Raw genomic sequence first — 23,906 nt, forward strand, 5'->3', positions numbered from 1 at the left:
GCAGGAACTTAGAATGCCTCAAACTCCCTGAAATCAGGGGCAACACTGCGTTGCTGTTTTCTTCCCATGTCCTCTACAATGAGGACCCAATGCTCAGCATCAGTGACACTTAAGTCCTGGCTCAGTGCAGCCATGTGTCAAAACCTGAGGCTGACCCCAAGCTGGGGTAGTGGGGGGGGGGGGGTGGAGGGGAACAGAACCAGAGATTCAGGCACTTCCGGAGAATCTGAGACTAGACCAGCTGCCTAAAGAGGGGATTGAAGGCATCCAAGATGATGCCCACAGACACCGGGAAGGAAGAAAGGCACGTTTCCCTTTTCCTCAGCCTTCCCCTCACTAAACACAGGCAGATGCATAGGATGTTTAGTGCTGCTCATTCCAAGGGGTTGGAAGATTCTCTCTAGGGACTAAATAAGCGAGCTGAGTGTTTGAGCTGAGCCTTGAGAAAGTGAAAATCAACAGTCTAAATCCACGGTCCTCAAACTCAGGGCCAGAAAGGTCAAGAGTTCCCAAGAGGCTCAGAGAGGCCGTTTGGGAAGATCCCGATAAGAGACTGCTCTCAATTCTCCACTACCCTTGAGACCATCGGCCTCAGGTAGGGCAAGACTCCCTGCCCTCTGCGCCACAGGCAGCTTGGCAGACAGGGGGCAGCTTACAGGCTGTAGTTCCCGAAGCCTTCAAGCGGAAAAGCTCTGGGACCCTTCTCCAACACCTCATCTTTGCAGGGTGGCAGGGAGGGGATGGAAAATTAGGCCCTCCAACTGACCTGGGAGGGAGAAAGTCAGCCTGAGAAAGCTTCTGGGAACAGCTGTGGGGAAAAATACAGATCTGAGTGACAGGCAGGCCTGACAAAGGAGAGGAGGCTCTGATGCCAGAAGGGTTTTTAATTCAGACAGAAGAAAATAAGAAACAGTGGCAAAGAGTGTTCTGCCAAGGTACATGCTTTTTCTAAAAAGGTTTATGAAGTCAAAGCCAGTCTCAAAGCTGTTTCTGAATGAGTCTCCCCCAAATTCATCTGCTGAAACCCTAACCCCCAGTCATGGTATTTAGAGGTGATTATAGGTCTATAGGAGGTCATGAGGGAGGGGCCCCAGGCTGGGATAAATGCCCTCATCAGAAGAGGAACAGACCAGAGCCCCTTCTCGCTCCACCTCTCGAGGACACTGAGAGAAGGTAGCTGTCCCCAACCCAGAGAGCAGACCCTCTCCAGACACTGCATCAGCCAGTACCTTGATCTTGAATGACCAGCCTCCAGAACCGTGAAAAACAAACATCTGTTTTTTAAACCACTCGGTCGAAGGTATTTACTCTAGAGCCGCTCAAGCTAAGACAGCCTCTATTTAAGAAACACTGGCATTAAAAAATATTATCCTCTAGTGAGAAGAAAAGAACATAGTTTTCACTTAAGCCATAATACGATGAGAAAGAACAGGAAACCACTCTTGAAAGATCTGTCCAAAATATAACTTAGATTCATATTTCCTACTGTAAAGTCAGAATGAAAAATATGAAAGAGGGCAGAAATGATGATATTAACATCAGGACTACCAACAATGAAAACTGAAATTATAAACAATTTAAAAAACAACTTAATGTAATACAGCTTACTTCCCCAAAATGACTTTCTGGAATATCTGAAATATTTAAAGAGGCTAAAAATACTTTTTCAAAAATAATTTTCTTGACCTGTTAAAATAAAGATGTCTGAATGAAAATTAATAAAAATACCCCAGACTACTAACTATCAAGGTCCACATCCTAGGCAAGATAGCTTTCTAGGACTTACCACATGAATCAATCTCTGAATCATGACCTCATCATTTTACAGACAATGGCCTATGTTTCTGGAGCGCATCTACAACCCCTCAGAAATGACATCCTGTAGCCTTCTATTCCTAAAAGAAAAAAAATTATTTTACATGTGATCAATTGTGGTCACCCACACACCGTACAGTAAGCTGCAGCACTCAGTTATAGAAAAGCACAGTATCCTATCTCTGATACCTCTTATCACATATGCCTCAGAAAGATAAAAGCCAGATGCAAACACCACCCTTTAATAAGATCTTTAACATCAGATAGAGCTACTGACCCTGCTTTTAACTTCCAGACACACTAACAGAAATTTTATTCATGTCCTTGAAGTTTAAAGAATTTTGAGAAACCCGTGTCCAAAATATTACATTTTCTTTAAAAAATCTGATTCTTAGAAACTCCTTTAGCAACCACGCCCCACTTACACAGCTCCCAGACATTCTCTGCCACCATCCCTTTCTTCCTGCAATATACCTTTTCTTTACTTGTTAGTGCTTTACACGATATAACAAAACAAATGCAAAAATACTTAGATAATGTGATGTGTAGGGCATTGTTCTCAGTGTTTTTGCATATTTTAATCTTCATAACAGCCCATTTTCCAGTGAAAGCTACTGAGGCACCAAGAGGGGAGGTAACCCGCCCAAGTCCCAGTCGTAGTGATGGACCAAGATCTGCCCCCACCCCTCTGGTTCCCGAACCCTGGCTTTAAAATTGCACGAGCAAGCTGAATAGTATCTTGAAGCCCATCAAGACACAAGATGTGTCTTGAATACAGACACATCATGCAAGCAAGGGAGACCAAAAACTACATGAGGAATAAAAATCTTAGTTTTTCTCTGGTCTTCCTCCTGAACCAGCTTTATCGGTAACGTCTGGATGCTCATGTGCCATGGAGGTGCCTGGACAGTCTGACTCCTCGGGGAGGGAGCTGCATGGACAGGCGGGCCTTCTCGGCCAGATCTGTCTACTTTACCCTGTGGTTCCACATGGCAGCAGGTGGGGTGGTGGCTTCACCCCCACATCCCACTTCTTAGAAAACCTGCACCCTAGACGCCTATTTGCTACAGTGGAGTTATTCTTCTCTAAGTTATTGTAAGTAGAGTCACCATTTTGTGCTACATTTAATCAGTTTGGATCTCTAAGCTTCCCTAGAAATGTTACTGTATCTTTCCTACATTTGCTTCCTGAGAACCAAGAACCGGGGGAGTTAGCAGCATAGTCATGATTAGTCAAGAGAGGGTAGAGAAGAATGTAAAATAAGAATGCATCAGCTGTTTTAGAGAGGAGGAGTGTTCTTAAATAGGGCACAGCCAGCTGGGGAGGAAGAAGGGAGGGAAGGCATTCTAGGGCTGTCCTGGTGTGGTATAATAAAAAATATATTTGGTCTTGCTCTGTGGTTTCTGGCACAGAGCTCCCAAAACCCCTGGAATTTCCGGAGTGATAGGGAGGTCTTGTTATTCAGACCAGCCCCTTAAGACCATGCCCAAGTTTATGCTAATGAAGTGACTCAGGTTTAGCCCCAGCTAGCTTCAGGATGGGGGCTGGCCACAGAAAGACCAACCTACAGGATTAAGAGGGTGGGAACTTTCAGCGCCAGCCCCCAACAACCAAGGGAGTGGGGCTAGACACTGGGTTATAAAAACTCTAGAAAAACAAGATTCAGGGAACTCCAGGGTTGGGGAACACACTGATGTGCTAGGAGGGTGGCAGGTCTGGAGAAGGTATCCAGGCTCTGTACCTCCCCCAGGCCATACCTTTCCCTATACACCTCTGCCATCTGGCTGCTCCTGCATCCTTTGTAATAAACCACTGATATGAAATTCTGTGAGTCCTTGCAGCAAATTATTAAACCTATTGAGGGGGTCATGGGAACCCCCAATTTTCAGCCAGTCGGTCAGAAGGATGGGAGGGCCAGAACCTTAAACTGGCATCTGAAGCGAGAGGGAGCCTTACACGGTCTGCGCTAACTCCAAGGAGCTGGTGTCAGAATTGAACTGAATTAAAGGATGCCCAGCTGGTATGAGAGAAGCAGAGAGCTGTGCGGTTCAGTAGCCCCTAGCCACATGTGGCTGCTGAGCACTCACGATACAGTCAAGTCCATCTGCGTCCTGCTGTAAGGGTAAAACACACTGGATTCCACAGACTTATGCAAAAAAGAAAGAAGAAAAAAAATTAAAAATCAAACATCTCATTAGTGATTTTTTTTTAAGATTTTTATTTATTTGAGAAAAAGAGAGCGAGAAAGGGAGAGATAGAGCAGGAGCAGAGGGAAGGGGCAGAGGGAGAGGGAGAAGCAGACTCCCCACTGAGCAAGGAACCTGAAGTGGGACTCAATCCCAGGACCCTGGGATCACGACCTGAGCCAAAGGCTGACGTTTAACAGACTGAGCCACCCAGGTGCTCCAGCATTAGTGATTTTTTATACTGACTATAAGTTGAAATGAAATTGAACTAAATAAAATACATTACTAAAATTAATTTAATCTATTTCTTCCTACTTTTTAAATGGGATTAACTAGGAAATTTCAAGTTACAGATTTAGCTCACATTGGTGGCTTGCATGATAGTCTATGGAATGGAGCTATTTTAAATGCTTTCATTTCTAAACATGTAGGGACTGAAAGCCACTTTTCATCTGGAATTTTCACCTGCAAAGAAAGCAACTACCTGAGGATGGGAGAGCGGGATGTGAGTAATCAAGGGGAGAAGGAATTAATATTCATTACGTGCTTCATTTGTGCCAGGAACCACCCAGGACCTGGTACAATTTCACCCTAAATCCCCTGGATGATGAGAATCCTCTTCCTATCAGAGAAAAAGGCACCAAACCTCGCTTGCACCAACGAAGTCACAGAGCAAGGACTCCAACTTCACCCCCCTTCCTTCCTGCACAGCGGGTTGGCAGACTTTTTCTGGAAAAGGACCAGATAATTATTTCAGGCTTTGCAAGCCATACAGTCACTGCTGTAATGACTCAACTCTGTCTTGTATCATGAAGGCAACCACAGACCATATGTAAATAAAAGGGGCCTGGCTGTGTTCTAATAAAACCGGCATCCCAAAAACAGACAGGCAGCCGGATCTGGCCCACAGGCCAACCCCTGTTCTACACAGTTAAAAACAAGACAACGGGTCCAAAATGGAGTTGCTTACGCTAAGACCGGTGTCACCAAACCGAGACTTAACAGTTTCCACTCTCCCAGAAATGGTATCTTAAACCAGTCAGTGAGGAATTGTCTACAAAGTACTACTTGGGTAATCTGCCTGACAGCACCCCCCAGCCCTGCCCCAGCCATCCCCTAAAGGAAAGTGACCTTGTCATGACCTACCGACCTGCTTTTTTGTCTAGTAAAACTTCCTTATTCCCATTCCCTCCCACCTACAAAAGCCTTTCATTTTGTATAGCTTCTCAGAGCTCCTTTCTGTCTGCTAAATGGGATGCTGCCCAATTCACGAATTGCTGAATAAAGCAAACAAAATCTTTTCACTTTACTCAGTTGAGTTTTGTTTTTTAAGTCTGGTGGCAGTGGTAGGATGCAAGAGACTTCTGACGCCTTCAGGGATGGGAAACATAGGCCAACCCTTTGAGTTGTCTGTCTTGCCATTTCCAAGGTCCTCTCAGATGTGAGCTCCACTCATGCCGAGCTCCCGATCTAACTGGCTCTCTAGCCCAGGGCTGACAGGTCAGTCTACACTGACACAAGGCCCTAACAGAGCACCAGTCCTTAGTTAGCCCTTGATTAGTCCCCTGGTTGGTCCATGGTCCCAGTCCAGGACTTAGCAGATCGGCTTGAGCTGGCAGATGGTTTCCCCTGAAACCCAAATCCCTAGCCCCTGGTTAGTCCCTAGACCCCACCTGTTGGAGTCTGCTGGTTTGGTCCATAGTTCCATGTTGGGAGCTGCTGGTGCTGCATACCTAAGGCCTTCTCTCGGCCAGTCCACAGTACCATCTCTTTGGTTACTGCTGGTGTCCACAGCTGTTTCCTCGGTTACTGTTGGTCTCTCTTACTGTGCACATGAGGTAAAGGAATAATAGATCCATAGTTAACGGGAATCTCAGAAGCCAAAGCTGCAAAATCGGTGGGCACAGCAGGCCAAGCACTGAAAAGCTCTTGGAATGCTCGTGCGAGGATAAGCTGGTCACAACATGGGTTAGATGGACACTAGGTCACCTGCCAACCTCAAGAAAATCTCCATGCAATGAGGTACAAGGTAAAGCACCACCTAATCCCCAACCCAGTGGCACATCCCTCTTAGGTATTAATTTGGCTCCGAGGGACCCAAGGCTTAGCTAAGAAATGGGATCCTCTAGTTCCAAAGACTTGAGCATGCCAACTTCTGGTAAACCCGCTTGTTTTATATCTAAACTGTGGTCTTGGAAGCTGTAGATATCTACAAAAAATGACAAAATCTCATGCAGACAAGACAGAATGGCAATGGCCGTCATGGAGAACGTTCCAACTAGACAACATCATTCATTTAAGAAATGCACTTGAAAGCAAGGGTTCCCAAATCAAACAGATTGGGACACCTATTTTAATTGGCATGCGGAAGCCTCCAAAAGACCTCAAGACTCCAAAATTGCTTCATTGAAAGATTCTTTACAAAAGGTTAATAAAAAATTAAAGACACAAGAGGTACCCAAACAAAAGCCTAAGATAGGACTCCTACTGCTCCCCTCTATCCTCCTTTATCTGAATACTCAGTCTGCCAATCCTCTGCCTGAACTGCCTTTCCACTCTGCAGAGACTACACAACTGTAAACAAAAGTCGGCCAAACTAGTGGCCTTAAGGACGCCCCCATTTCTATCCTTGCAGACCCTTCATATGGGCTCCTCCCAGGGTCAGTGGAACTCTGAGGGATTCTCTGGTAAATTCCCACCAGTCATTCCCTTAAACAGCCAAGGGGAAACTAAAATTGAAATTAATGGAAATCCTTTCCAAATTCTGGTCGATACTGGAGCAACACTCTACTTGAAACCCTACTCTGGAGTCTCTAGTTGGGACTGTGGGAAAACTGGCAGAAGTCGGCGAAGGGTGACTTGTGTGTCTTCTTGTACATCTCATTTTGTGTCCTGAGAATTGTCTAAGTCTTCTTCCTATTGCTATCCGGAGTTGGGGAGGGAACAGGGCGCAGTAGTATCCTTGGCACCCTCCCTGGTAATGCCTTGTGCGTCCAAGGGCAGGGAGGGATAGTTCAGTACTGTCAGGAATATTTACTGTTTTTCCCAGCTGAAACCTGACAAGGTATTTGAAAGGATCTTTTTTAGCTCTGTGGTCAGTTGGCCAAATTGGAAGCTGATATTCAGAACTTAATAGTAACTGTTTTTAGGGCCCCTCCCCTCAGCTAAAAGTACTCAGAGGGAAAGGAAAACATTCTAAAGACAAAACTCTAAATCTAGAACATAGGAATCTTTTGATTTCCATCTTAGTTGAGTATCTTCTCCCAGAGACAAAGACACAAAATGAAGATGAGGTAGTTGGACGGGAGGGTCAGCCCTTTTGAAATCATTTTAGATCACAACCCAATTCCTTGAGGTATTAAAAACAGTTGCCTTTGTCTTACAAACTGAGTCTTTACAAGAAGAGAAATGCATCTCTGGAAGCAATTCAAAGCCCACCTATCCTTTTAACCAATCCCCAAATCTCACCCATTCATCTTAAAAGGCTCACAGGTACCATAAAATATGGAATTTAGGAAACAGAAGTCCCAGAGGAAGGAACCTGCATTCTCTCCCTGTGGTTTTGAGATGTAAATGTTCTACCTGGTCTCTCTAGGAAGTGAGGTACTTCTTATCAGAGGGAGAAAAAAAGTTGGGGCAGGATATTTGGAAAGGAGGCAAATGAAAAATCTTGAAAGTCTTCTCCACAAATATTGCTAAAAAGTTTAAACCATCAGAATGGGTAACCTTAACTTATCCCATCTTCTAGAAACACAATTAGATTCCAACTGTTCTTTTAGAAACTAGAGAGTTTTGCATTATTGTACCCATCTTATGGTTAAAATTTTATTTTTTATTTTATTTTTTTAAAGATTTTATTTATTTATTTGACAGAGAGAGAGAGAACAAACACAAGCAGGGGGAGCAGCAGAGGGAGAGGGAGAAGCAGACTCCCCACTGAGCAGAGAGCCCAATGCGGGACTTGATCCCAGGACCCTGGGATCATGACCTGAGCTGAAGGCAGAAGCTTAACCGACTGAGCCACCCAGGCACCCCATATGGTTAAAATTTTAAAACAACAGCTGTAAGGTCTGTGTTTGTATGTATGTATGTTCATGTATGTCTAATATGTATACTGTAGATGTGTGATATTTTTCTACCTCTGGATGGTATTGCCAAAATTATTTTTTTTTTTAAAAAAAAAAGGTCCATTTAATTAGTTTAAATAAAAACATGCATTTACCAAATTAAGTATTTCTAGACTCTCAGAAATATAAAAACTAACCCAAATATTTTTCAGGTTTGCCTGATCTAGGATAGTCTTCGGTAAAAAAAAAAAAAAAGCGCAAGTTTAAAGTTTGTTGGTTTAATTAAAACAGGCATGTATTTAGAGCTACCAGCATTAAATATAATACTTTTATTCTGCCTGCATTTTCCACTCAAACAGATTTACCTTATCTCTGTTACAAAGTTTGTCAGCAAGAAAAATATCTTAATAGATAACTTTGTTTAATGTCTGCAAAATTTTCATGAGTAATTTAAATATGTTAAAAACAAGTGATTTAGATAGACGTTAAGTAGGATAAAAGTTTTTAGGTGAACTTTTTAGCCATGATTATGTTTTACGGTGTGTCTACTTAAATAGTTTCCCCAAATATTTTTGATAACTTGAAACTTTGGAGTTTTGCTATGTTAAGTTAAATGATATATAGTCATTGAATATCTACTAGATCATTTTCAAATAAGATAAAATAATGAACATTAATTATTGAACACAGGTTTATCTAATTCTACTTTTGGTTTATTCTAGAGAAACTTAAGATATGCGGGTATATTAGTAAACATGTTCCACACAACACGGAGAAATTTACTAGGAGAAAGAATACACTTCTTCAAGTTATGAAATGTATTTATGAGTTTGCTGATCCACAGAAAGCTAGTGTAAGAGACAGTCCATGATTGCTTACTTCTTAGTTTTCACTAGGAAATAAGGACTCTGGGCGTTAAGAATTCTAGTCAATAGAAGTACCTGAAACTTCTTATAAATAACAAGAGTGAAGGGAAACAACTACGTATTGAGTAGACAAGGAGAGTAAAATGACTGGTTGTTCCAGAATGATAAAAAAAACATATATATAAGACAAAATCTGAATGGATATAAACACAGTTGTAGGTTTGTGGAAAAGGAATCTCATAGAGGGAATTTTACAAGTGGTCAAGTGGGCTAAGATTGGAATGGATTTACTTAAGTTTTTCTAATGAGTTTTAATAGCAAGAGTACACTGGTACAAAATTAGAATTTGATTTTCTTCCTGATAAAAGGACAGTGTTCTCTTGGACCTTTAGTATGCTTTAGATCTGAGATGGTGAAAGTTTCCTTATCTTTTAAGTAATCTGCCTAGGCAGCAAAGATTTTGTGTTTTAACCAAAATAACTTCCTGTGCATCACACTGTCTTCATCAGCTCTTGGGTTACTTAAGAAAACCCAATCTTCTCAATCCTAAAAGAGCTAAATTTTGTTCACAACTTTGTAACCGTCTGCATTTGCCTTTAACAGCATCTTCTATTGTCATTTTGGTTAAACAGATAATGAAGTATTATATCATAATGATCTGTGATCCTATTTAGTCAAATGTTCAAACCGCTTGATGTTTTGACAACTTCCTAAAATCAAATTCTAAATGGGGGCTTTTTCCACCTTAAAGTAACTCTGAGATTTCCCAGAGGGTTCCTGGAAAATCTCAAAGGATTTGTCTCTCACCTGGGTAAAATATTAAACTAATTAGGTTTATCTGCTGTTAAGTTACATGGGAAGCATTCTCAAGAGATACTAAACCTCCTTAGCTTATACTTGTATGGACGCAGGTTCTGAATATAAGTGTTCTAGAAAATGTATGAAATTCCTAGAAATCTGATATGTCTCAGTATAATGTTATCAGTCATAATTGCAATTATCTTAAAATGTTGTATATTGCACAAATGATCAAATTTCCTTGTCATCTCCATTACAAAGAATCCTAACAATGATCATCCTTAAGTCTTTGACATTTACAGACAACTACTGTTTTACTCTGATGCTTTTGCAGAAGTGAGAATCATAAAAAGGACCCTACCAGGAACTCCTGATCACTGACACCACTGCCAAATTATAAGGTGTGAAACTCGGGTGCATATTTCACAGCTGAAGGCAGGTCCACCTGACATCTGGTCCTGTGCAAATGCTGGAGACCTCAAAATCAAACTGGCTAAGAAGAGAAGCAGCCAACATCAAGGCAGACTGCTTCCACCCAGGACACCAGATCAAGAGTGTTTCTCTCTATTCCTCCTTGCCTCTCTGACCATCCTTTTCCAATTTTTATAATACGAAGGCCTTTATGATTCATTTGCCCATATTTTGATCTGCTCTGGCCTGAAAGATTGTTAATACACTTGGGCCACTGCAAACAGGGATAATCCAATCTCCAAACTACTAGTCGATGGGCCACGATGCTGATGGTCCTGTAGTTCTCTCCATCACACACTTTTCCCTGATTGACAAATGCCTCAGTTTCTCTGGAACTAAGCCCCCATCTCTATTAAGTCAGGCTCCCTAACCCTGGGTATCTATTTCCCTGCCTCAGTTTAACAACCCCAAAGCCAGGGAACCTTGTGTCCAAGCCTTGTACCAAGAAAGGGACACAAGGCAACGGAAACCAGAATAAAACTGTGTGGTCCACAGACCACTACCTTTTACTGGTCTCCATGGCTGTCACCTTCCCAGCCCTGAGTCATGGACTCAAGCAGGAATTACCAGGGGGTAACCATAACTCCAAGATAGCTTCCTTTGGTAGATCACTGTCCCCCTGGCTACCAGTAAGTGCAAATGAGGCTATTATCAGAACCTCACCTTTTAACTCTTGAAGATACTGCAGAATCCACCAGTTGCCAACAAAAATTCCCGGCCTCTCTGGCCAAAGTTGTTCTTGGTAATAGGATAGCCCTTGATTATTGTTTTAGTCTGTGCTGTAGTCCATGCCACTTGCTGTACTGACTGACACTTCTGGGGAAGCCATATAAGATCAGTGTACCAAGCCAGCTGGCTTCAGAAAGTGACTCCTTCAATGGGATTTGATCTTGATTGGTATGGGTCTTAGGGACCATGGCTCTGAGGTCCTCCAGACATTGGGAATTATCCTACTTATAATAATCACAGGGGTGCCTGGATGGTGCAGTCGGTTAAGCACCAACTCTTGTTTTCAGCTTGGGTCATGATCCTGGGTCCTGGGATCAAGGCCCACGAACAGCTCAGTTCTTAGCAGGGAGTCTGCTTGGGATTCTCTCTCTCCCTCTGTCCCTTCCACCCACCCCTGTGCATGCGCTCGCTCTCTCTCTAATAGATAAAAAAAAATCATTTAAAATAATCATCATAATCTTCCTGGTGCACTGTACTCTCTCACAAGCTTTAAATGCATGTTCATGTTCACAGCCGCTAAGCACCAAGCAAATGATCGCACTGAGAATGGAACATCAGAAAGGAATGAAGAGAGTGACTGACTTAAAGAATGTGAACCCGAAGTCATGACTTGTCAATACCACACAAAGAGTCAGCAAAACAGACACCATCACCTGTGAATATCAACAGAGATTCGGCAAAACTCAACTTCCAAGTGGTGGCTGTGAGTAGTGCTAATGCCTTAAATTTTGATCACATCTCTCAGGTTACAGTCTGACCAAAAGAGTGGAATTGTTAAAAATAAAAAATAATAAAAATAATAAAAATTAAAAAAAAAAACAGGCCCATGTCACCAAACTTCAGTTTCCATGCTCCCAGAAATGGAATCTTAAGCCAGTCAATGAAGAATCACCTCATCAGCACTAATTCGGTAATTTGCTTGATAGACCCCTGCCATCCCCTAAAGGAAAGTGACCTTGTCACGACCAATCTGCTTTTCTGTCCACTATAACCTCATTGTTCCTTCTCCCTTCTGCCTCTACAAGTCTTCCATTTTGTACAGCTCCTTGAAGCTCCTTTCTGTCTGCAGGATGGGATGCTTCCCAGTTCACAAATCATTGAAGGAAGCCAATAAGATCTTTAAAAAACTGACTCACTTGAGTTTTGTTTTTTTAACACCACCATGAAGAGAAATAGCTATTCCTAAATATTCTATCAGTGCACCAAAATATAACGTTATAAAGAATCCCTTTCACAAAATACTAATTAGGTCATTGTCATAACAAGGTTGACCCAGGAAAGTCAAATTCCGTAAGTTACCTTACTGTTAGGCCTCTAAGCTTTTCTTAAACACCACAAGTAGGCCATTTAGGCATTGACACGAGAGGTATCAAGTTAATAGCACATTACATTTGATTCGATGTATATGACGTATGTGGCAAAAATAAAATCAAAAGTCACCCAAGGGAATACAGAGTGGAGGACAGGACATGAAACACAGGGAGGGTCCGGGCGGAAAGGGTTAAACACCACCATCCTGGCACTGACGTGTGTGTGTACCCGACCTGGCTAACTTCACACATACGAGTGTTACGCACCCGGGCAAATACGCCCGGCCGTGGGAGCAGTTACACTTGACTACGTCAGCGTTCTCTTTGAGACCAACCTCACCCCTTCTCTGATTCCCAGTTCGGACCAGCTCTTTACAGCAGCAAAACGGAAGAAGGCAGCTCAGGTCAGTTATTCCACAAATTTGAAAACTTTTAAAACTATTAACTCATAAATCATTACTCACTACAGATGGAAATAGTTTGTGGGGCCTCTGTGTGGCTCAGTCGGTTAAGCATCTGATCCTTGATCTCAGCTCAGGTCTTGATGTCGGGGTGGTGAGTTCAGGCCCCCGTGTTGGGCTCCACGATGGGCGTGGAGCCTACTTAAAAAAAAAAAAAAAAATTGTGGGAAAAATCCCTGCATGCCTATCAGGGGAAGGAAGGCCAAGGAACACAAAGGTTTGGGGCTTAAACTGAGGTTGGCCATGCTGTTCACCTGGAGACCCCCCTGCTCCCTGCTTTCTCCTACAGAGACCACCCTGATCAATGCCTGGTGGATAAAGACAAAGGGGAATACAGCACTAGAAAAAAAGACAACTAAATGAAGTAAGAGAGGGAGAAAGAAATACATCAAGTTTGTCCCACTTTATGGTCACTCCCAGTATCACCCACAGCACAGCCATTTCCCAGCTGGGAAGAAGCACCCACATTCCCAGTCTCACGCTACTATCCCTGCACTCATCTTGCTCACCTTTCCCCCCTTAATCCCCCGCCAATGCCCTCCCTTCATTCTTTTATTTTCTTTAAAAATCTTATTAAAGGGCTTACCATAAACGGGTTTCTACTATATCTTGAGCCAATTAGGAGAAACATCATAAAAACCTAATAAAGAAGGAGGGTTGCAGTTTCAGGGAGCCCTGCTTGGCAGCAAGAAAGTCTAAGAAAGTCTGACTATGGAGGAGTAAGAACGGCTTACACTTTACACTGTATGAGTCACCTACTGCTAGGTATCAAATCACCACAAACTGCGCAGGTTAAAACTACACACGTTTATTATTTGTTTCTGCAGGTCTGGAGTTTGAGCATGGCTTACCTGGGCTCTTAATTTGTTACTCAACAACGCATAGCTAATACGCATAATTAGACACACACACACACACACACACTCTGAACTGTACCTTTGGGAGGTGATCTGCCTGTTCTAGGTGTGGCAAATTTACTAAAAATATCTGCAACTCCTCCGAAAAATGTCTTCAGAGATAACAGCAGCCTCATTCCCTCTGTCCCAAGTGGCCAGGGACCAAAGCAGGATAATCCATTTCTGTCACCCAGTTTATGCCCCAAACAAGGCTCCAATCTATTATTCACAAAAGCTAAATCCACCCTCAAAGGGAAGAGACATGCTACTGCTGAGCAGCCCACCAGCTAGAAAGTCAAGTCGGCGAGTTGGCAGCAGGGCCCAGCCTTGAGAATGACCATGTCGTTCTCAATCCATGAGCACCTGCAGAGCCCCTGACATTCAAGGACTGTTTTACACTAGGCCTGTTTTAAAGAACATGGTAGTCACTGTGTGAACAAATTCTAGTCCATTTGTTTTTAAACAGCAGTGATGCTGTTTTAGGACCTCTCGGAGATAAGGTCCTCTAGACTACACGAACTCAAAATGCCTTTACGGAGGGGCCACTGATACTTTTTCCAAAGCAGTGTCGTTTCGGGGACACTGACACTTCCACACTCCTGAAAACTGGTGCAAGCCTTTAGAGGGGCATTATGGCGACATATATCAAGAACCATAAGGATGTCCCCACCATTTCACTCTGCAACCCCTCTCTGAGGAACGGATTCTCTGGAAACAATTCAGTAGAAGAAACGAAATACGCTCAGAGATGCACACAGGCTCCTTATCTACTGGAGCAGACACTTAAATGACCAAGTCAGTAGGCTGTTTCTCCAACGGACGGAACTTTCAACTCTTGGGGACATCACTCAACAAGAAAACAGTACAAAGATTACTAACAAAGGGGGGAAATGTTCCTATTAAGAACATAAAATTGTACAGATGGTTACAAATACTTACAAGGACGAATTACAAATACGAAGTTTCTCTCTTGGGATAAGATTGCAGGAGGCATCTTCCTCTTCAGATACTATCTTTAAAAGTTAGTATGTTGTCTTTATCAGGAAAAAAAACTCCACCCAAAAAAAAAAAAAGAAAGAAAGAAAGAAAAATTAAAAGAAAAAACAGCCGTGCCAGAAAAGAGATGTCTCAGAAAGCTAGGTCTCGATATGGCATGTGAGCGTTCAGTTCACCCCCTTTCCGACCTAGCGGACCTGCAAACCCCACCTGGGAAGAGCAGCGCAAGTGAGGAGGCTCAGTTGGCTTCCGGTGAGCCTTTCCCAACCGGAAGGGCGGGGCCCCTGAGTTTGGAGGCAGCTCGGTGACCGCACCTGGAAGCGGCGCAGGACGCAGGCGCCCGCCCGCGGGGATGCACGAGGCAGGGGAGGAGGCGTGCCCGCTCAAGTCCCAGCTCCGAGATGACAGATAGGGGAAGGCTGAAGACTGCCTGCCCGCAGGGCCATCCACCTGCACGCCCAAGGCAAAGCGGGTGACTTCAAAGGTCACCGTGCACGTGTGCAAACAGAACACGCCCCCACGAAAACAGAGAGGCTGTCAGGACTAACACTCGGATAAATCACTTAGCTTCTCTAAAGGGCTGGCTTCATCTGTTACACGGGGATAAGGGCAGCCTGGAAGGTGGTGGTGAAGAGCAAACAGGTCACTATGAAATGTAAAGTGCTCAATAAATAGTAGCGACTGTCACATTAATACTTCAGGAATGTTCCTCCACACAGTCCATCATTTTATGGGAATTCCCAGCAGCTAGTATTTATAATCCTATGTACAGGGAAGCACAGTGCAAGCCATGCACACACCAGTTCTTCTTCCAAAATGTTTTTTATAGCATATTTCTGTGAAACATGGGGTCAAAACTCCAGAAACCATTTTGCCACAACACCGCTGCGAACCAAAAAGTCCAACTCTTTTATGCAAGAGATTTTTTAAAGTCATCGACATTTTCCCAATGCTGGTCGTTACTTTAAAACCCCAGGTACCAAATCCACAACCCACCCCCATCACTCTACTCGGATCAAAAATCTGAGAACATTATTTACATTCGCTTTTCTTTTAGCTAGTAAACTGAATATATATTTTCCTACCTTGACAATTTAAATGATTAAATTTACAAAAACAATGATTTAGGCTTCTGATCTAATTTAAGTAAAATTCTTTTTTGTTTTTGTTTTTTTTTGGTTTGGTTTTTTGCAGAAAAAAAAATATAGGGGCGCCTGGGTGGCTCAGTCGTTGGGCATCTGCCTTCGGCTTGGGTCATGATCCCGAGGTCCTGGGATCGAGCCCCGTGTCGGGCTCCCTGCTCCGCAGGAGGCCTGCTTCTCCCTCTCCCACTCCCCCTGCTTGTGTTCCCTCTCTCGCTATGTCTCTCTCTGTCAAATAAATAAATAAAATCTTTAAAATATATATATGTGTGTGTGTGTGTGTATGTATATATATATATATATATATATATATATATATTTTTTTTTTTTTTTTTTTGCCCACTTGGGAGATGTTCTGTCATCACTGCAGGGCTGGAAAGAGTTCTGCCAGGCAACAAAATTAAATCACTTTTCTGCAAGGCCTGTGCAGACCATCTCTGGCCAGAGGGCTAGGGCCCAGCAGCTGTATCCTCCTCAGACAGAAGAGCACCTGGTCCCCGAGAGGTGTTGCCCTCCTGTGCACACCCACCCACCCCCAAGTCAGGCTGGTGAGGCCTCGGGACTCCTCACGATGCTTCCAAATGGTTTTCATTTTATGCAGTTGTATTAAAGCAGAGTTATTAAAATATTATTTAAAAAACACATTTGAGATATTGTAAGTTATGTGCTACTTTATTAACTCACTGAACAAAAGGGTGTCGCGGCAGATCTAATAACCACCATAATTTCAAAGGAATGATTAGAGTAGCTCGAATTTCAACATATCTGCAACCACTCTGATGCAGTTATGAGAACCCCAGTCATTTCTGTGAGGACCATGAATGTCAAGGGTTGTGTGATCTGCATTTGCAATGGAAGGAAATACTAAATTTCAGTTAAAAACTAGTGAAAATAAAAATAGAAGTTTTCCCCACCTCATGTGCTTGGACACCCCCCCCCCCAAAAGTCCATCCGCTCACAAACAGGGCCCCTGGGTCAGGATTCCCACTTTGGGGAGTCACTTGGAACTTCACATTACGCCATGACCCCAGGCCATCGGATTCAGCAAATCCCTGGAGTCCAGACTTGGGGCAAGGGGGCTGCTGGAGGGACCTTTTGGAGCAGAGGGCTCTTTTGTTGCTGAGAATAACAGGAAAGCCTACTGATGTGGTGGCGCATCCCAGGACCTCGACCCCGCCCCCAGTCTGATGCTCTGCCTACTAGGTGTGACCCATTTCCTTGAGCAAGGCCTCTGCCAGCTTGAGAGCTGGAAAAAAGCTTCAGAGATCACTTTGTTCAATGCCACTCTTACATATGGACACTATGCTCTCAAAAATCTCCTGTATTATAAAGAAAACCCAAGACTGGCCAATTGGGCAGAAATACTGCCCTTAAATGTTTTCCAACAAAGTGCGAGTCCTCGTTTTCATTTCGAGTGATTCTTCTACACGTGGCCGCCAAAACCTCACAAAAATTGGGTCAAAACAAAAATTTAGAAAAAATGACAAGATTTCTTAAAAATTAGAAATCCGCAGGTCAAAACAGAAACCATAAGTTATACGTTGAACACAGAGGCATGGATTTAAAAGGAAATCATGTTCAAAGAAGCTGCTGCAGATGCTCTTATCCAGTCAATTTTAATAAACAAATGCACTAATACAAAGTATATTTGTGTGAATGAGTACAATTGAATCTCTCTGGTCCGTGTTGCTCTGGGGGGAGCGGAACAGTAAGGAAGACTTCCACCCCCTACCCTCAAATCCTACCACTGCTGTGGGAGAGAGGAGGCATAAAAAGGAAAGTGAATGGGCTCCTGGCCTTAACTCTGACCCTTTCTGCACCCAAGAGAAAGGTCAATCACTCTTCTCACTCTGGAGAAAGATTCTCTAGAACCTTCGGTCAGTCGCTAGGGAAAAAAGGGCCCTCCCAGGGCCCCTCCCACCCCAAGCCAGCTTCTGAGCCAACTCCCACCTGGGCCCAGACCTCTGCTCATACACACACCCGGAGCTGTATCACAGTACCTGGGCAGGCAGGAAGGGCCACCAGCAGCAGACTCTGGCGGCGTCTACTGCAGGAGCTCCCTCCCCACTAAGCACCTCCTCCAACAGGAGAAGCCACTTCAGGCCACTGCCTCCCCCTGCAATCAGGGATCGCCTAAGAGATAGATGGCCACTGCATAGCGAGAGGCATCAGGCACACAAGGAGACCATGAGCATCTGCTGGCCATTCTTATTTGCCCAAACTTGGACCGCGTCCACAGGCCACCCCCACCATCACACAGTCCCTCGCTTGCTCTCATGGGCACACACATACGACAAGAGCCTTTTCAGACAGGTCTGGGCATTTGAGGGCCGCCCTCCTGCGGCCAGGCTGACCCTTCCTGCAGGGCCCACGGTTTGTAACTGCACTAGTTCCCCTCTGCTGGAGCTCTGAGGGCCTCACACTGAGGCAAGACTGACCTTGCGTTTACAAAGTGAACCACTTAGACAGGCTATCCAGAAGGGGTTAAAACCATGGGGGTGATCAGGCCAGAGGCCCTCTGCAGGGAAGCCATGGGACTAGAAGCTACTGGCAGGAGAGAGGGTTCAAACGGTAATACAGAGCAGTGGTTCTCCACCTTGAAAATGCTTCAGAACCACTGGGGCAACTGGTTCAACAGGAAGAATTCCAAAACCAGCGCTTCCCAGGAGACTCAGGCAGTGCGGCCAGAGCAGGCCCCAGGCATCTGTGTTCCTAATACGTGCCCCAGGACCATGTTCTAGAAACAAGGCAGCTCCTATCTTCCCTCCCCTGGAACAGCACCAAGGGCAGTGCCGCAATGCCCCTGCGACCACTGAAAACCTTCCTCCCTCAGAGAGAATAAATCTCCCATGCAGAATTCCAAATAACTAATGGAAATGCACCTCCTTGAGGAGGTAGAATTTAACTGCTGTTTAAGTGACTTCCTCCCAAAATCTACAGTATGGACAGTGGAAAAACCAATTAAATTTACAGTGGGGAAGCCTGCAAACACCACTTCAGCCAGGGGATCCAGGTCAAGAGCAACAGTGCCAAGTCACATTGACAGTATGTACCACTGAGACAAGGCACTGAAAATGGCACTTGACCTCTGACCTCCATGATCTTCCTCCCCGAAACCTGTAACTCCAGTCTAATCATAAGAAAAACAGCCGACAAATCCCAACTGAGGAATGTTCCACAAAACACCTGATTGGTATTTCTCAAAACTGTACAGGTCATCGAACCAAGAAGAGCCTGAGAAACTGTCACAGCCAAGAGGAACCTCAAGAGACATGAGGACTAAGGGTCATGTGGAATTCTGGGTGGGATCCAGAAAAAGGACATTAGGTAAGAGTTAAGAAAATCCAGGGGCACCTGGGTGACTCAGTCATTAAGCATCTGCCTTTGGCTCAGGTCATGATCCCAGGGTCCTGGGATCGAGCCCCGCACCAGGCTCCCTGCTCAGCGGGAAGCCTGCTTCTCCCTCTCCCACTCCCCCTGCTTGTGTTCCCCCTCTCACTCTCTCTCTCTCTCTGGCAAATAAATAAATAAAAATCTTTAAAAAAAAAAAAAAAAGAAAATCCAAGTCAAGTATGGACTTTAGTTAACAATAATGTACCAATATGATCTTTAGAATTTTTTTGTAAATCTAAAACTATTCTAAAATTAGGGGCACCTGGTCGGCTCAGTTGGAAGAGCATGTGACTCTTGATATCAAGGCTGTGAGTTCGAGCCCCACGTTGGGTATACAGATAAATAAACTTTTTAAAGCTTTAAAAAATTATTAAAACTTCTCAAATTAGAGGTTTATTTAAAAATATATATGTACTATACATAAATACATATATGCAAAGCAAAACATGGACGACTTTCAAGAATTACAAACTGTACTTTGGACAAGTGGGTAAAAACCGGAACGAACAAAAGGAGATAAACGTACCCAATTAGCTTAACACAATAAAATAAGATTATTACATGGTTGGAACTCAGTACAATTTTTGTGCTGTTCTTCAGAGAGCACACTATATGTACTTGAATATGTAAGATAATAGACTACATAAGTTTGTAAACAACAACAAAAAACTTCCTCCCTTGAATGAGATCCAGAACCAACTAATTGAACATACATTAAATTCTCTGCTACTCAGGCCCCCAAGAGCCAGGAATCAATGTATTCTAAGCAATCTTTAAAAGTGCATCACATAACTCATATCTCAAGTTACACTCTCATTATTCTCAAATTAAGTTAATTTGAGCACTAAGCATTAATTACAGTGTATCACAAATTAATTACAGAATAACATAAAAACTATTTTCCACTAATCCACATCATCAAAAGTGAAATGTAAACTGGTTCCGTATGAAATGGAAGACAAATCACTGATTATGGTTTTAATTGTTTGGAATGCCAGCATTAAGTTATTTCCATATGCTAACCAGAACTAGAACAGAAATGCCCAATCAGCCCACCTTTAGAAATTAGTTTCATACCAACATGCTGTCAAATGGCACAATGATTCGGGTACGAGATAAAGCAGAAGTCAACAACCTGAAACACTGCATTTAAAATATACAAAAGAACATCTATAACGAAGTAAGAAAGAGTTCAAGTTTCAAAGGAGACACACTTCAAACTAGACTATCAGTAGGATACAAAATAAGCCTGGGAAATGTCTGGCCAGGAGTGGTTTATAATATTCATTACTAACCCAAGCGAAATAATAATTTGACTAAATAAATCTTTTCTAGATTAAAATGTAATGGCACAATGCATTTATGCCATTATCAATTAAAAAAAAAAAATGAGTAAGGAAGTATAGCGTGCTACCCCACGCCAACATTCCTTTAAAAGCACCGAAAAGTAGCTTTACCAATTTTTAAGAGCTAAAAGTCTCAGGCAAATAAACCACATATAAGTAGAGTTCACATTCTCTGAAAATTATGGACTAGCTGACCCCCCAAATCAAGTGTTCATTCTAAGCACACGGACGGCCTGCGCCTCAGCCAGCAGGCCCTGCGAGAACAGTGGCCGTCCTGGGAAGTGGGAACGGCATGCTGGCCCAGCTGTGGTGGTGACAGAGATCGACAACTGGCAAGTGGGACCATCTCTGCTCTGCCCGCATGCCACGGTCCCTGGGGCCGCCTGCAGAACGAAGAGTTCCTGAAGATCTCAAAGAAAACTTTATCCTTCCCTGGAATACTTGCAATGAGGTCTGCCTGGCCTTGGGGACTTCCCCTGCATCTTTCCTTGTAGCCCCTCCAGGACTCCACACAGAGGTGACAAACAGTCATTTTATAGACTAGTTAGCTGGGACGAGAGCTGAGTGGGAACCCGTGAAGCCATCTCCCACTGGCTCAGAAGCTCCCTGAGGGCGGGCTCTTGTATCCAGAGCACCTGGCACGAAAGGGCGAGGTGTGTGACAATGTAGCTAAGCGAAACTGGGGCCAGCAGTCCAATCTGTAGGTCAGATCGGGATGAATAACGCAGCCTTTTCCACACCTGCACACACGTGCCTTTGCGGTCCTCAAACCCGATTCACAAAGAAAGGAAGAGCAACAAAACTGACCACAGAAGTCAGCTCATGCCACCCTCCTTTGGAAGAAACGTCTGAAAAGGCGTGGTAAGGTTCAAATTTTTAAACAGGGAACAGCAGGCCTGTACAAGGTCTTCAAAAACAGGAGCACTAGAGCCTTGTTTCACAGACGACAAACAGAGGTTGGGAGGTTACGGATTCACTGCACAACCTGAGCCAAATTAGCAGCAGGTGGAAAGAAGCCTAAAGGAAGCAATATTTTTGCAGTTCAAAGCTAGACTAGCTCTTAATGAAGTTCAGGATGATACAGTGTTATTCCAGCTCCTATTATAATTAAAAGTCAAGAAGTCACTGCTTAAAGGCCAACATTTTATTTTGAGGGAGGAGACATACATGACAAAGCCTGAAGGAAATCCAGGGTCCGCAGCTCCAGATTCGAGCAGCTCACACACACCCCAGACCCACTGCACTGCTGAGAGCGTGGGCCTGGGGGGGGGGCTTCTCTCGGCCACTCACAACGAGACCCCTGGGGGCCAGTCACTGCCCCGTAACCCGCACTTTCCTCATTTACACAGTGGCTTAGTGACATTATTTGCCTCCCTCCACCCAAGCTGGAAGAATCAAATGATACCGAGCCTGGGCAAAGAACAATTAGATATGTTACATTGTTTTAGAGCCCATAGCTAGAATGTTTTCTGTCCAAAGAGTTACTAGTGACTTTTCAGAGGTCCTTCTCAGTCCACTGAGGATGGGAGCATTTTGGAAAAGAAAAGACTCATTGTACTTTTAACGATCTTCACCAAGAGAAATTCAAAAACTTAAAAAGTGCTGATTTTGTGTTTATCCCCATAACTGAACAGGAAGAAGATAAGCAACAAAGTAAAAAGGAAGAGCAGTATAACAGGAAGTGATTTATACAAAATAGATCTAGATAAAGCCAGGGAAATTTCTAATTGACAGGCCTCTTAATTCCTGGGATTATCAGACTTTGTCAAGTGGGAGCCTCAGTCTAAAGAAAAAAAAGTATGGACATCAACATCATATTCCAGGCTAGCTAATAGGCAGCTCGGCCACTAACCTAGACAGAGACTAACAGCCAAATTATAATTTTCTCTTTCCGTTTCCCTGGATAAGGTCTAATTTGTGGTATTTTCATTCGCTCTCCCCTGAAGAGTTTATTTTTCAGAGCTATATGAAGATGAGAGTGAAACATTTGAAAGCTAACAGATGTGACCAGCTCAAAGATTATCAGGTTGAACCTAGAATCTTATGAACTTTGGTAATAACAACAACAAAAAAACTTTTTTTCCTATGGACAGTCACCAACTGAAAGGATTCTGAGCTATGTAAACAGATTTTGAGTGGACCAACCTCTGAAAACTGATTACTTATTAAAAGCAATTGAGGGGGAACCTGGGTGGCTCAGTCGGTGAAGCGGCCAACTCTTAGTTTCGGCTCAGGTCATGGTCTCAGGGTCCTGAGATTGAGCCCATCGTTGGGCTCCGTGCTCAGCAGCGAGTCTGCTTGAGATTCTCTCTCAATCTCTCTCTCTCTCTCTCTCTCAAATAAATAAATGCAGTTGAGAAGGGACCCCATTATTTTCTTGTAAGTGGACATTCTAAGGGGAGTATGTTTTTATCACAGCTCAGCCAGATTTCAAAATGTTTCCTAAAAAATCAACATTTTATACTTATATAGTCCAAATATGTAGAAGTAGAAAATTTGAAAAGCAATGTATGCCATATTTTACCACAAACAGTATTACAGATAAACCGTGGTTAAGTCAGTTATATTCAAGTAGGTTTCCCCTTTATATAACTACTAAGATGAATAAATAGTGTCTAACTCTCTAAATAGATATTTTTCATGTTTATAGACATGGATGAAAAAAATGATCTCCATATGGACAACTGTGTGAAAAAATACATGTGCCACTAATTTAAGGGTTTAAGTCAAGTAGAGAAGCATTCACTGACATCAAGGTTGCTGAAATACTGAAATTCTGGGCCAGTTAATTTTCTGTGATGGGGGCTGTTCTGTTATGTTGTAGGATGGTTAGCACACTCCTGGCCTCTACTCACGAGACACCAGGAGCGCTCCCCAGTCAAGATAATTCAAAAATGTCTCCAGACATTGCCAAATGTCCACATGGGCAAAATCACCCCCAGGTGAGAACCACTCACCTATATATAGGACTGGAGATTCAAGTCTCAATGAAGTTTTTTAAAATACTAACAATTAAAAAAAGGTATTTCTCTATTTGCAAAAGTGCATGGCTTTTATTTCTCAATCCACACCTAACAGCCAGTAAGATCTGAAAATGGATGGGAATTTACACGTACTAATGTGCATTATGTTGAAAACATACCTTCTTCCTTCATCATGTAGCCCTCACCAGCCTGACACACCGAGGAAAAGAGGAGCTGCCTCTCTTTGTTGGCAGATGGAATCAGCTTTCGTGACCAGCGCTGAGTGCTGGCACAATCAAGTTTAAGCCTCGATGTATTCAACACCTGAGCGTTCACCTGTGATACATAAGTGAGCTTCGGTTCCACCCAGGCATGCTCTGAAATGGAAATTATGACAGGCTAGTGTGTGTGATCCCCACTCCCCTTTTTCTTTTTTAGAGGATAATGGCAATGTTTGTTTACAGTCG

The 23,906-nt window shown here is 43.4% G+C and overlaps 1 protein-coding gene across 8 annotated transcripts in view; it reads right to left on the minus strand.

Moving 5' to 3' along the window:
• Positions 1-23,906, minus strand: part of NCK2 (NCK adaptor protein 2) — a 149,011-nt gene that overhangs the window by 116,844 nt on the left and 8,261 nt on the right. For 2 of the 8 annotated variants that reach the window (XM_036096578.2, XM_036096575.2), the window contains exons 1-2: positions 14,539-14,647; positions 12,707-12,844 (exon numbers count right to left, since the gene is read on the minus strand). The exons of 2 other annotated variants lie outside the window; for them this stretch is intronic. The gene's annotated coding sequence lies outside the window, so the exon portion shown is untranslated. Of the gene's footprint in view, positions 1-1,786; positions 1,896-5,674; positions 5,827-12,706; positions 12,845-14,538; positions 14,658-23,906 lie in introns of those variants that run through there. 4 more of the 8 variants (XM_078056711.1, XM_036096583.2, XM_036096571.2 and 1 more) reach the window with 4 other exon arrangements.

The sequence above is a fragment of the Halichoerus grypus genome, chromosome 10 (assembly GCF_964656455.1).
Source record: "Halichoerus grypus chromosome 10, mHalGry1.hap1.1, whole genome shotgun sequence".
Taxonomy (NCBI): domain Eukaryota; kingdom Metazoa; phylum Chordata; class Mammalia; order Carnivora; family Phocidae; genus Halichoerus; species Halichoerus grypus.